This window comes from Tamandua tetradactyla, chromosome 19 (genome assembly GCF_023851605.1).
Source record: "Tamandua tetradactyla isolate mTamTet1 chromosome 19, mTamTet1.pri, whole genome shotgun sequence".
In the NCBI taxonomy this organism is placed as follows: Eukaryota; Metazoa; Chordata; class Mammalia; order Pilosa; family Myrmecophagidae; genus Tamandua; species Tamandua tetradactyla.
In genome coordinates, this window is record NC_135345.1 from 66,977,949 (window position 1) to 66,993,574 (window position 15,626).

The window sequence follows — 15,626 nt, forward strand, 5'->3', positions numbered from 1 at the left end:
GCTCTGAGTTCAAAGTAGAGGTTACAGTCTGTTAAGTTCTCATACTAAAGTTTCATTTAGGTTGAAGTTTGCTGAAGCAGAAGCAGGGTGATTAAAACTTAGATACATTTATGCAGCCTGGTCCAACTTGCCCTAGGCATATTAATATTCTGGAATTGCATTCTGTTTGGCTTGATTTGTCACATACAAAAAGTGACTTTTTGTTTAGTATCAACTGTAACCAGTGTTGACTTGATATACTCTTTAAAAAAAGAACACAAAAGAATACAATTTGAACAAATTTTATTTGTAGCGACAAGGTAGATACACTGAGTTACAAATAGTGGTAAAAAGTATAACATTGTAAAAAGTTCTTTTTCTGGAAAAACATACACCTTAATTTAGTTAATTTGTTCAGTCATACATCAAGGTGAGTTTACCAAAATAAAGGGTGCATGGCAGATTCATATAAAGCCTGGACATGATGTCAGGTATTCTGCTCTTTAAATGAAGATGTAAATTTTACATCACCCCCAAATGTTAACCAATGGACCATGCCAAAGTATTTACTAATTCTTAAGGAAATGAGAAAAATGTAGCATTTCAAATAATAAAATGTTTTAATTTAATGAATTATTTTTTATTTGAGGCTTTAATGCTTCTTATTTTTAATCAAAATTCTAGTTTTAATTAAGTGATGGGGTTAATTGCTGGTGGTGTATGGATTTTATTTGGGGGTTTCTTTGAGTTTGGTTTTTAAGTCCTGGCATCACTGGTTGATGAACATCATAACTACTATGTAATTCTAGGAATGAGCAATGCTTTCCAGAATGTATTTGGTCTGCCTTCTGTGGTAAGTTGTGCAAAACACTTGAACTGTAAGCTCATGTAAATTCAGTTATTAACAAAAGTAGTGTCTGGCACTTCATGTAGAGATTCAGCAAAGCTGAAGACTATCAAAACAGTGTATTAATGCTTAATTTTAAGGCTATGTATTCACTATGTAGCACTTAATTTTTATCAGCTGATTTAAATAACATGGGTTTATGCAGTTTAGCTTATGAAAAAGGTTGCTCATTTTACTTGTAATGAAACCTATCTGAAACTTGGAAATCATATACCCATAATAAAACACTTTTATTAAGAGAAATTTGGTTTCTAAGACTTTAAGTCTATAAAAGGCTAGAAATATATGTAATATATAATGAATGGTTATGATATTGCTTTTATGAGAGTTCAAAGTTGTAATTGGGGGTAGCTGGTGATCACAGCTCCTTTGCATAGTCCCAGGGTCCTGCATTCCTATTTCTGCCAATGAAGAAAGATTTCCCTTCCAATCAAGCGTGTCCTAAAGAAATCTTAACCATTCATTTAAACTTTCATTTAACAGTGATATTGATCATTTTCTGAAGACATATGGTGAACAAGATAATAATATCATTCTTACAGCATTAGAAGATAATTCTTAATATAACTTTCTCTTATAGCATTAGGAGATAACTATATGAGGCAGGGAGCTATAGGGTTTTGGAATTCTAGGCATATTCAAATAACTCACTTCCATTAAAATTATGTATAAAAACTTTGGGGTAAGTGGCTAAGTAATGGCAGCATGAATAGGAATATTTCTTCATTATCATGCAGTGGCAATGGATCATATCCATATTTATGGGTGTCACAGAACCACGTAAAATGTATTCTTGTTGAAATCATATTTAAGGTTGTAAATGACACAGGATAAGTATTCTTAGCAATAAACAAACTTTATGCTTTGACAATGAGCTGTGTGCTTTGACAACACTATGGCAACTAGTTTAATTAAGAATAAAAATTTAAGAGTTTATTTGGTCAAGTATATGAAAATTCCAAGAAAAGTTTAGGAAATACTAAAAATACACATATTTTTATTATCAGTAACTAATGAACAATGCACAAAAATTAAGTTAAAATATCTTCATCTCAAAGCTAAGCTTTATATTCTACTACTACCAATTATGATATAGATCAGAGACGTACAAAACAGAATTGAAAAACCTGTAGAGATTTATGGTAGCATAGGCAAAAGTAAAGTCGAAAAAATTGTTATGCTTCAGGGAAAGTTAAATACGAAGGAGGGGATGAAGTAGTTATAAGACTAATGAAGAGACAACATAAAGTTTATTGAATTGTAATAGAAAACAAAAATTTGATGGCATTTAAAAATGAAATATTTAATTATTTTAGATCTCCTCATCATCATTCAATGTTTTTCTCATTGGTGACTCATAAATACACTTGAGAGTGTGGTTGCCACACGTTGATGGATGCGAAATTTGTTAGGTATACCAGGGGCAAGAACTTTCATTCACTGTTAGTAAACAGTGCATTTCCCTCTGAAATCATAATGAAATAAATCCCACTGTTATATTCCTCATAAATTTACAGGTTGATGTTCATAAGGATACACACTATTGAAAATTAGTTCATAAGTAAAGGGATGTACAAATTCAATAAACAAAATGAACATTTAAAAACAACCCCAGCATAAAAAAGTAAGTATTGGCATAAACTACATTACCAACTCAGATTTGAGTCAGTAAGCATTGCTACTATTGGGGATTTAAATAGCTAAGAAAGAGTTTTTTTTAAGTTATCTTTTATGATGGAATATATTGGGCTTTTTTATATTAAGTTTTATATGGTGTGCTCTCATACATAAATTAGTGAACATAAAAGGAACAAATAACACTATGCAATGGGGAAAAACCTACTAAATATAATAAAGGACTAAATTACAAAGAGAAAGCCACATGAAGAGATTATCGTGCTTCATGAATCTATTTTATTTCTGAAACTGCTGATTTATTCTGTAAGATATTAGAAACCATTACTTGTCTTTTTACTTGAATACATTGAAGAGACACTTTTATAGAGGAGACTGCATATGCATCTATTTTCATGTGCAGATGCAATCATACAATATGCGATTGAGGTGGTAAACTGTCATGTACTTCAGTCATCATAAAATTTCAGCTATGATGACATTCAGAATTATTAAGATATCAAGTATTTAAGCAGTATTTAATATTTCTCTCCCAGTTCTCCTATGAGTTAAGTCAATATTCTCATTTCTAGAAAGATTTAGCAATTGACCTACTTGGCCTAATTTACAAAAGGAAGCCATTGCAAAAAGGAGCTAAGCTTTTAAATCTTTTTGTCTCTGTGGTTGTAGCTACATGCTAGGAAACTGTTCACAAATATTAACTGACTCAATTTGCTGTTAAAAATAAATAAGACTGGGCAGGCCATGTTGGCTCAACAGGCAGAGTTCTCGCTTGTCATGCCAGAGACCAGAGTTCGATTCTCAGTGCCTGCTCATGCAAAATAAATAAAAATAAATAAATAAATAAATAAATAAGACTGAGTTTAATTTAACCCAACTAACCAACTAACATCCAGATCTGTTATGCAGGTTTGTTGGCATTTTAACATTTAATTAAAAATATATTTTAAAAATTGTCAAATGAATATCATCTGAAGTTAAGTCACTTTCTGGGTAATAATTTTACATTTAGAATATAGCCATTCTGGAAAATATGGCTTGACATTTAAAATTTTCACTGGCAATGGAAAAATAAGACATCAAATAAGAAATGCAAATAAGAAAAATAGTTTTCCACTTGTAAAGTGTTATAAATACCCTAAAAGAAGTCAAGGATATCACAGAATATAAGAATTCCTTATCATATTTTTCATAGTCCCTAGAAAATATCATTATTAGCTATTTAATTAACCTAAATTTAGATTGAATATTTAAATGTCACCCATCTGAATTTGGGGCTCAGAATAATTTAACTTTGTTAGTTGTAAAAATAATTCATAACCATAATAATTTACATGCAATGTATGTATATACATATATACAGAGAATATATGAAGTACAGAAACTTTTACAAAGCTTCTGCTGCTTCATGTATTTAATTATATGATGATATTGATTAATAGTCCATGTTAAAATCAATGAATGTCTAATAAATATTTTTAACCTGAGTACCTAGCGTAATTCTAGCACATTATTGGCTAAATGTCTGTTAGATATTTATAAATGAATGAATGAATTCAAAATTATATCAAAAAATGAAGTGAAAAATCAACACATATAAATCTAAGTCAAAGTTGTAGTTACAAAGTCCACTTGTGCATGTATGATGCACTAAAAGACACAGTTGTTTTTGTTTTTTAGAAGACACTGCTCCGATATAGCCTTCTTAGGATTTTACTTTACAAGTCTGCCTTCTCTGTTCTACCAAGGAGCAATAGATGAGATTATATAGATATCTAATTAAATTATGAGCTAAATAAATTATGTAGTTTCCCATTTAGACAAATTAAAAGGGAATTTCTTTCACTGATCCCTTGGGAAAAGGGAGGTCTGAAATATACTCACTCCCACCATTGTTCGCATGTCTAAGTAACTGCCTCATTGTAACACTAATACATAGTAGGTCCAATCTGGCCCATGCACCATACAAGAATCCATATGCATGCCATAATTTCTAGTGACAGGCTAGCTGGTTATCATTATGATATCCTAAATAAAATGTCCAGGTGTGCGTAGGAGAGTGCCGCTCTATATGTCACTACGATAAAGGAAAAAAAAAACAGCAGCAACAACTCTTTCAAGCCCACTTCTCTACCCTGCTGCATTCATCTAGGTTTTACAGAATGTCTCCTAAGATGTGTTCTGCTGAACATTCTTGCTGAAGAATAGTGAGTAAAATGTTTCTCAATGAGAGAATTTGGAAGATCCTTCTTGTCCCTTAATATAGTATGTATAATGCCTCACATAGTGAACTCTATTTAATGTTTTTTGAGAAATAAATGATTTTTGCCAAGTAAACATTTTTCTGCTTCAGCCCATCTTAGTGAAACATTAAGAAACATTTGGAATCAATTCAGGAGTTCTATTCCTCCTTAAGTTATCTGAATACAAAAAGTTTACTTTGTTAAATAAATACCTATTTACTTGTTAAATAAATACCTGTTTACTTGATGGGATGTGAAATTTGAGCAGGAGACATCTCCCATGTTCTCTGCCTTTTCTTTGTCCAACCACACTGTACCTTTTTACTCCATTAGAGAAGTAGAGATAGCAATTTAACACCTAAACTCTGAAACTTTACTGATTGGCACCTCAATTCTCAGACTTTATTGCTCCACCTATAACCCTAGAAATGTTTTCTTCATTAACTTTACGCAATTTATAATTTGAATTAAAGTCTAGTGTTAACAACTTTGTCCTTATAATTATCATGTCAGATGTAAATTCAAACTCTTGAACCATAAAAGTATAAATATTGGGCATTAGAAAGAATCTTAAAAGTTATCAACATAATCTTTTTTTGACAAATAAATAAACTGAGGAATGTTAAATTACTTGAAATAACTCAGAAATTTAACTCAATATGGACTCAAGTTACTGTTATTATTTGCTATTGCTTTTGTTTTGCTGTTGTTCTCACCTGTAACCAAAAATTTAGGAATTAAGGGATGATTATGGTGGTTGAATCATTATATAGGTATTCTTTTTTTGGTTTCTCATACATCAAAGTAGCCAGAGGGAAATACATGAAATTTCTGAACTATATTCCAATTGCCTTGATCTTTGATAATGACGGTGTATAGCCTTGATCTTGTGCCAATGTGATTATAAAAACCTTGTGACCAACCCTCACTTGTACCCATTTTATCTGGTTGTTCGACTTTAGAGTCTTGTGATCACTAAAGCAGCCTCTAATGCTTATTAATGAAGGGACCTGGGTCAGTTCAGAACTAATCCACCCCAGTTCCAAACAGACAATGGAAGCTGTATCTAAAATTGGCTGTTTAACATGTATAATAGCTTAGACTTTAATGTACAAGTTACCTATATCTCAGTATAATACAAAAAATCAACACCCATCATCATATTACGGTTATCATTTCCTTACATATGTTTTGTGACTAGCAAGTAATCAATCTGCGCATGCTCAATAATTAGATCTAATGACATCATCTGGAGCCATTGTGCTCATTTTCCTAAAGCCTGTAGAAAGCTATAAAACAATCAGAATTGTTGCAGTTTGCAGAGACAGATTTTTGGGCTGATAAGCCATCTGTTTTCCTGCTCTGAACATAGCAATAAACTCTTACTCTCTTTGAACCCACCTCCTGCCCCTCACCAGTGTCTCAGAAATTGGTCATTGAGTACATCTGGCAAAGAATTCACCATCTTTGTCCGGTAACATCCCTATTTTAATTTACTAAAAAAAGGTCTTTACACTATATTGCAAAATATTAACCATAACTGTCTAATACTTGGGAGGATCCCAAATGATAAAATGTTATATCTCATTTATTATTCTCTAAGACTATGTCCCAAGTCTCTCATCTAAAGAAGTAAAGGCATGTGCATGAGAGAATCATTTCAATTAATAAATTAGTGAATGGTTATACGACATTGTGCATGCATGTCTCTCTCTACTTTAAAAGGACAACTCATTATACGTGGTTGTAAGGAATTAACTTCAGCGTACTGATAGTCATCCATTCTACCATGAAAATTACTGAACACTAGCTACCTAGAAAGCACTATCAGCATCTGATGACAATAACAGCTTCGACTTTTCAGATTAATGAGATTCTATACTGGTTTTTTGAGCCACACTCATTTTCCTGATATTATACTTAAATTATATATGCTGCTTTTTATCATAATAATCTTAATCTCTGTGTTTTAATGATGTAAAAAAAACACCAAAATTATAAGGAAAGATAAATGCAATCTACTATTACTATAGTTAATTACTTTAAAAATCACATTATTCAAGCTGACATCAAGATAAAGCAAATAGTAAAAGAGAGAAGGCTGTTTAATGAATGACTTTATCTCTCAGGATTATAATAGCGGTTATGCCTTTAATTGTGCAGCCTGGAAGGATTGGAGACACAAACTGAATAATCCTACACTATCATAATAATTTGTGATCACATCAGTGACCATGATTCATTGCCTTATTACACATTTGCATGCTGTAATCTATTAAAGGTCCACGCATGCCCAACTATCCAAAACTCTGTTTAAAATAGTTCTCCAAAAGCTTTGGAAACTGTCCCATCCTGATGTATATAATATAAAGTAGAATACATGAAAGGCTAAGTAATACATTTATGAAGCATATGCACATCATTTCCATTTTCTGTGTTCTAGTTCAAATGTTAAGAAATATTTGAACATATTTGCTCTGTGAGTATAGATTCATAAAATATATTATTAATTATTCATAATAACATTTTGGAATGTTGAAATTATGTAAGAATATCCCATCTGAGAAAAGAAATATAAATGAATAGTAAAGTTTCCCTTACTCTTTTGTTTCTATATACATATGCATTTATATGTTTCTTCTAAGCAACAGACTTGACTGTAGAAGCTGCTGCATAGGGACTTTCAGAAACAGGTCAGCAATCACAAGGGTGATTTTCTCTGGCTCTAAGGAAACAATGAGCTAATAGGATATTATTAGTATTATGCCTACTCATAATAACTGATGTAGATGGGAGCATAAAAATATTATACAGTCAAAGTGGCACAGAGGAATAAAGACATTTGTATTAAAGAAAAGAATGATGATAAACAAAAGATATAAAATCAGTGACTGTGTCAAAAACAAAAATATAAGAATAGTGATAGATATGCTACTAAGATTTAAAAGAAATCAAGTAAACCAAACAAAATTATCAAAACTAATTTAAACAAATAATATAGATAAATTAAATAAAAATATTAAGTGCTGGATAAAATTCACATGTATTATAGGGGTCAAGCTTTGAGATGCCATGGAAATAATATACCCAAACAACTCACTTCACTGCAAATCTTTAGAATAAAATATTTCACATTAATAATTGCTTTTATAACATTGCTGACTTTACATGGAAAAATGCATTTGTTTTTAGGGAAATGCTTCTTCATCAGATTTCTTAAGAGACATCAATGGGGAGGAAATACAAACACATTTGAAAAATTTTTTACACTGTTCTGCTTACTGCAGAAATGACCACTGACAGCTTGCCTGATGCTGTAGGATTCCATCCTCTTCTCCCAACCCAGCTACAGTCCTTTCCATCAGTGTGGGACAGCTGAACCAAGTGGAATACATCACAATCTTTTAATGTGGGATTTGGAACATTACCAGCAGGTCTGAACTGATCTTTTTAATATAGATCAATTTTTTGAATTGTGGGAAAGCTATCTACAAAGTGAGGCAGAGAAATCTGTATCTGTGGGGAGAGAAGAATGAAGGAAATGACTAGTTAGGAGTAGGCAAAAGAAAGCTAGGGAGATCACTGCTTGGTTTATAGGAGCTCATCCAATCCCTTGGTCCCATTATTTCAAAAATCAACTGGCCCTGGGTTGTATGAGTTAACACTGGATTCCTTTCTTTCCCTTAAGCAAGGTGAAGTCAGTTTATGTTACTTAAAACCAACTGAAATTTAGCCAACAGAATGATAAATAACTAAGTCAGTTTAACTTGTCTAGGGCAACTTACAGATTTAGAACACCTCATAATACTATTTCTGTAGGCATAGTTTATTTTAATCATGTCTGAATGAAATATTTCTCCCATACCCTGCCTAGTTACAGAGAAGCAGCAGGACAATACTTAAGTTGTTTTGAAGATGATACTTATAATCCGGTAACTGCCATCACTGTATCCCTCCTCTAGGACAGGTTAAAATGGGGCAATACAAAATGGCCTGCAAAGTCTATTGTTTCCACAGGTATGTGTAAGCCCACCATCAAAGAATATGTAGAATTTATTCACACATCATACTATACAACCTAAGTAAATTTTACAGCCTTTTTGTAAATCTCCTTGACAACATGGGACAAGACTCTCAAGGATGAGTCTGGACCTGACATCATGGGAGTGAGAAAGCCTTCTGACCAAAAGGGAAAGAGGAATGAAACAAAATAAAGTTTCAGTGACTGAGAGATTTCAGATAGAGTTGATAGGTCATTCTGGAGGTTATCTTATGCAATACACAGATATCCCTTTATAGGTTTTGGTGTACTGGAGTAGCAAAAAGGAAATACCTGAAACTGTTGAAATGTAATACAATAGCATTGACTTTTAAAGATGACAGAGTAACTATAGAGCTTTTAAGATGTGATCCCATGATTGTGAAAACCCTGAGACTGACACTTTATTCAATGTATGGACAGATGTGTAAGAAAAAAAAGACAAACATATATAAACGAACAAACAATATAGGGGGTGAGGAGTTATGGGATGTTCTGGATGTTCTTTTTTAACTTTTAGTTTTATTCTTATTTTTATTGTTTTTGGTGTATTGAAAATATTTAAACTTGATTGCAATGATGAATGCATAGCTATAGATAAACTGTGAACAACTGCTTGTACACTTTGGATGATTACACGGTATGTGAATATATATCTCAATGAACATCATTTAAAAACTCATAAAATTAAAATTCTTGAGTCTGCTTTTGATAATTGTTCTGTTTCTTCACTGTGAATTTCCTTTCTTGCTGCAATTACTGTGTATTCCAGTTTTGATTTGTGAAAAAGAATTGTTTATCGCTGAAAAGCATTTAAATGTTTTAGGAAACTTTATACATGTCTTATTAAGAAAAGTGCCAGGCTGGATTTTGGTAAAAAAAAAAAAAAAACAAAAAACTTAAGTCTTTATTATTAAATTATTTAGATGTTTTATTCAACAAGTGAATATATTTTCCCATCTTTAAGTTTTAACCAAAAGACAGTTCAAACATACCAAAGAAAATATGATAATGACTTTGATCATTGAAAAATATGATTTTTCAAAACATAATGACTTTCTAAGTCTACCCACTACTCACCTCTTTGGTGATTAAAAACAAGAACATGAACCAAGAACAGAAACCAAGGACAAAAATAATAAAGCACCACATACTGAGTAGTTACTATCCAGGAATTGTGCTGAACATTGTATTGTTATTGCATCCTAATCCTTATTATAACCTTGTGCTGTAGGTACTAGTAAATGGAATTTATAGCCAAGGAGACTGAAATTGGTGTGAAGCCAGATTTTGAATCAAGATTAGCTGATTTTAAAGTCTCCAAGTTAAGCATACTGCCTTTAAGGAGACAGACATTAATAAATTAGCAATTTGAATTGAGCTCAAGGAGAGGTGGCCCAAGAGTTTTAGAAATGTTTGTGCAGATTGTGTTTTAACAACTCTAAGGGACATCATTCATAATTTATCTATTTGAATAATTGAGGAGAGGAATTGGGTCTTGTTCATCATTGTAATATCAGTGCTTGATACATAATAGTCTTTTGTTTAAATCAGTAAGTTGTATAAATAAATAACCTTGTCCTGGCTCAGACCTGCATAATACCGAATAAATAAGAAACCCTAACTTCAAGCTTTGTCTCTTCTCACAGTCTCATTTGCAGCTTTTGAGGTCCAAATAACCACCATCTAAAAATTATGATGCCTAGTTGTATATTGATCAGTGACAGATTTATTTAATGCAAATATATATTTGAAGCACAGAGCATCTCTAACATGTAAACTATGTAAAACATGTTAGAGACCAAGGCAAAAAGGTCTCTAAACAAGAGTTTACAACTTCACACACACAATAGGTAATACTACATATTCAAATTGTAAGGACACAAATTGGTAATTTAGTGTGTCCAATACATAATAAATGCTATATTGATTTAACCTAAGAAGTGGTCATTTTTCCCATGTGAAAATGAAAGTTTTTGTGATGTGTAAGTTAAGTAGGGTCTTGATAAAATTATTGGCATTAAGATGAGTTGTAGGGGAAGGAAGGAGGTGGAATACTTCAAGTAATCTTGTGCAAAAGACTACAGGTAAAAATGTATGTGACATCTTAGGGGAGTTAAGAAGAGAGAAATAAGTTAATTTTAGGGAAAGGGTAGTGGGATAAATGATCAGAAGCAATAGACTCAAGAGGACCAAGATTCTAGGCTAGGTGTTAGACTATCATTTTCTACATTAGTGAGAGCACCGAACAGCATAATGGAAAGAAAAAGAATAAGTCAATGAATAGCAAAAGCCTCAGAAAACTTCACACATGGGGGGAGGCCTGAGCATTCCCTATTCCCTGCTGCCTTTAATGGAAATAATCAACAGGAATGCTGGATGATTACAGTATATTTTTTTCTCTGTGGGAGAAGGAGATTATGTACTCAGAACCATAAAGCATTTTGCTTGCAAAATTAATTCAAATTGACTTGCCTGGACGCACAGGCACATGAATTGAAAACAGCTGAAGGATAACAAAAGGAAAAAAAATAAGAAAAGAATCATGATAAACAACAATCAACTCACGCAGAAAAATAACCTGGTTTTTGGCTCCAGGGACCTTTGCAAGGCCCAGTCATATTTAACATCTTGATTAATCATTAGGAAGAAAAAGGATTTTTTTTAAACAAATTATATTTACATACAGAAATTGGTGCAAATACCAATGAGGGAAGAAAGATATCTTTTCTCATGTGGAAAAGGATTGGGGCCTGGATTTTACATAGATTATAACATTTGTCAGAGAAACATTTTCTAGACACTGAGAGACCTCATAAAAAGTTGGGGGTTATAGGAACATATATAAAATATGAGACAGGTGGGAATTAACCCAGGAGATGGCTGATAAATGCAAGTTGTGCATAGGTGCACATCACAGGAGAGGTGATAGTAACTGGTATATGACTGTTTAGAAATCACCTGCAACTCTTTATTCACATTTGTGCTCCCTGCTTGTTACACAGACAAGTGGAAAAATAATTTTAAAAAAAGGGTCAACTCAGAATAATTAAGAGTTTGTGTACACAGCTAAATAAGATGAGGAGTATGGATAACATAGGCATACACATTGTATTCTGTATTAAAAACAAAACTGAATAGGTTTAGGATTGAGGGGAGAAGAGAGGTTTCACCACATGGTCTGCTACAGACTTTGTCTTTGAGCCATACTTTTCTGAAAAGGTAGCGCTTAAACTGAGATCCAAAGGGTGAAGCTTTAGCTAACCAGACGGGGTGGGGGTAAGGAGAAGAGACTAAGAAGAGAATATCGGATACAGGCCATTTTCCTGTTTACCTTTTATGAGCTTCCCTATAATATGAGACAAGTGTTTTGAGAGCGTCCAAAGAAGAAAATACTTCCATTCATTCAATACTGATTTTGAGTGCATATTTGGAAAGATATATATAATGAAGAAATAATGCATGTATGTATCATTCCTACTTCGCAAAAATATGTGGGAAAATTGCTAATCCACCCAAAATAGTTGCATATTACCAAAGGCTAAATACAACATTGGCCTCATATGCAGAAACAGAGTCGGACATTTTAAAGAGCTTTCTTAGTAAGAGCTAAGCTTCGTTGTGGGAAATCTAAAAGCACAATTTTGCTTCTTTTAAATTTCAATGTATGCTTAAGAACTATCTTGAATTCCTTAAATTATTTACCTTAATTACCTTAAGGATTGGATGATTTGCTTTTTGTTTTTCTAAAAAATAATGAATATAAAGCTACTTTGGACCAGCCAGTTTCTTTATTATGCTGACATTTGCATTAAACTGTATAATATTCATTCCCTTTAGAATTGTTTTCTATTGCTGTCCAAATAAAGAGCTTTTCTGTATCCACTAATGTGTTCTTTTTTTACACACTTCACCATTACTTTAATCTTTATTAGCCTCACCATGTTCATGGTGGGACTCAGTGCTTGTCATCATCTTTATTCTCTTTCCATAGGAAGTAAGCCAGAATAAGGTCCTGGCAAAATCCACCGTGATCATAATCAAAATATAGGAGGTAGATTGGCAGTGTTCAAATATTTCTCCTCATTTTTGCCCTTTACTTTAGGTCTATAGAATCATACACAAAGTCTCCCACCCAATTCCTGCACAGTGCTTTTGCCAAAATCTGAATGTGAACAGAAAACCCAGCTAAAGTTTTTCTTGATTCAAGTGAGCCCAACCAAAACACTAATACTATATTCACAGGCAATTTTCATTAATCAAAACCTTAGTTATTTTCAAGTTCAAAATTAAATAACAGGTTCTCTATATCAAAGAAATAAGAATACACCGCAAAGTCACAATAAAACCAGAAAAACTTATTTTAAAGTCTTCACTAAATAATGCTTTTTCTTTCTTCCCTGATCAAAGAACAGGTAACTTTACATTTTTGTACATATGCTTTAAGAAGTCAATATTCTGAAAAATCCCTCAAATGAATAAATTATTCTGAATGATCCTAATAGCTTCTAAGATCAGCACAAGAAAAGATTTCCAAATAATATTTGTCTTTTGTATTTGATTCTCCTATATGGTCTGCTTTTATTTATGCATAGTAAATACATTCTATTCATAAATAAAAGCAGACTGTATAATAGAACTCAGTGATGATGTTCAAGGGAAAACGGAGGCCTCCCCATTATGTGCTACAGGAAGTAAAATAAACCCAATGGGGAAAAGTATGGTTTCACCAAAGCACAGGAGACAGGTGCAGGTGTATCTTTGGTTTAAGAGCAATATATGGAAAAAAAGAGCAATAGTGGAATTTCTAGGACGCAAGAACAAAATATGCTCTAAGCAAATACCATAACCATTAATTTTATTCTCACAGGAATAAGCCTTCAAAACTCTTGCTAAAATTTTCCAGGAAACAACATTGTTTATATCTATGCTTATACTCTATAGATTAATCAATACTAAATGTTCCAGAAAGTAACTGAAAAAAATTCCTAATACATTTAGGAGGAAAATTACATCTTCAAGATGTGTATAGAAAAGTTGGCAAAGTTGCAAATATGAGACTGATAGTTTAAGGGCAAATAAAAAGAAAGAAGGAAGCCATAAGTGATAGAAATTTATTTTAGAATGAATCTATTAGGTCTACTGCTATACAGCTAAATGATTAGGTCAGAAAATTGGACAAGAAAATTCCTTTGAAGTTTGTGTTTAGAATTCCTATTCTAAAATGCTTTCAGAATTTCAACTGAATGGGAATCTACATAAAACATAACTTTTATCTTTGAGGAAAAATATTTATGCTCTTATATGTTTGCATCTAACTTATCCTAAAATACTAAGCTCTGAAGTTACTACTACACATTTGACATTTAATGGGAAAGTTGAGACCTGTACAAATGGAATTCTTATGTTTATGGGACAGAGCCCACTTAAAAAATCCCATAATTGGATATCGAAAAAATTGGAGGTGAGAATAACTTCATCATGAAATCACTTAATTTCCAAGGCCTCTTTCCTATTCTTTTGTTCCATTCTTAAGAATTACTATTACTGCCATAAGCATATTGTAATAGGCAGCAGTGAAAAAGTATGAGAAACTTAATGTAAAATTTAGAAGTCTTATCTGGAGGAAAAAACATTTTTTTTTAAATTATATGAGCAGTATAATTTAGAAAAGAGGGTAATAATGCACACTTTACAACACTTAAGCACAAATATGCTAAAATATAATTAAAAGTTTTCCTTCATTTTGTATTTGAATACAAGACAAAAATAGAGCAGGAAAATCTCATGAAGACATACTTACTTTTTTTGGAAAAGCAATCCATCACAGATCCCCCATGATGGTATTTGGATCCAATAGAGAAAAGCAAATCAAAACCACAGTGAGATACCATTGCATACTCACTAGAATGACTGCTATTCAAAAAATGGACACTTACAAGTGTTGGAGTGGATGTAGAGAAATAGGAACAGTCTTTCATTGCAGGTGGGAATGTCTAATGGTGTAGCCACTGTGAAAGATTTATTAGCTGACAAAATTACAGTTCTGAGGTCATGAAAATGTCCAAATCAAGGCATCATCAAGATGACACCTGAACTCCTCTGTCAGATGGCAAGGCACATGGCAGCATTTGCTGGTATTTCCCTTTTCTTTTGGGTTTCATTGCTTTCAGCTTGGGGTTCCCAGTGCTTTCCATATTCATCCCGTATATATAGGACTCCAGTAAGAGGATTAAGAACTCCTTAGGGCACGCTTCAACTGAAATAACCTAGTCAAAATATTCCATCTATAGTAAATTTACATCTGGAGAAATGGATTAACTTTCAGAACATACTATTACTGGCGTCCTTAAAGCCTCCAAACAATTGCAAGCAGTTCCACTGTAGGTTAAGTACAGAATTACCATATGATTTGGCATCTAGGTATACTTCGTGCATATACTTCTAGGTATATACACAAAAAATTTGAAAGAAAGGACTTGAACAGACATTTTCGCACCAATGTTCATACAAGCATTATTCACAATTGCCAAAAGAAAGAAGCAACCCAAGAATCCATCAACCAATGAATGCATAAACAAATGTGGTAAAAACGCACAGTGGACTATTATGCAGCTACAAAAGGAATGGCATTCTCCTGCATGTGACAACATGGATGAACCTTGAAGACATCATGTTGGGTGAAATAAGCCAGACACAAAGGGACAAATATTATATGATAAAACTAATAAGAAACAATAAGAATAGGAAAACTCATAGAGTCAGAACCTAGAATATAGGTTAACAGGGAACAGTGTGGAGGTAGAAAATAGGGAGTTAACGG

The 15,626-nt window shown here is 32.7% G+C and overlaps 1 protein-coding gene across 11 annotated transcripts in view; it reads right to left on the minus strand.

The window, feature by feature from the left end:
- Window positions 1-15,626, minus strand: part of EPHA5 (EPH receptor A5) — a 363,905-nt gene that overhangs the window by 317,129 nt on the left and 31,150 nt on the right. The window lies entirely within an intron of this gene.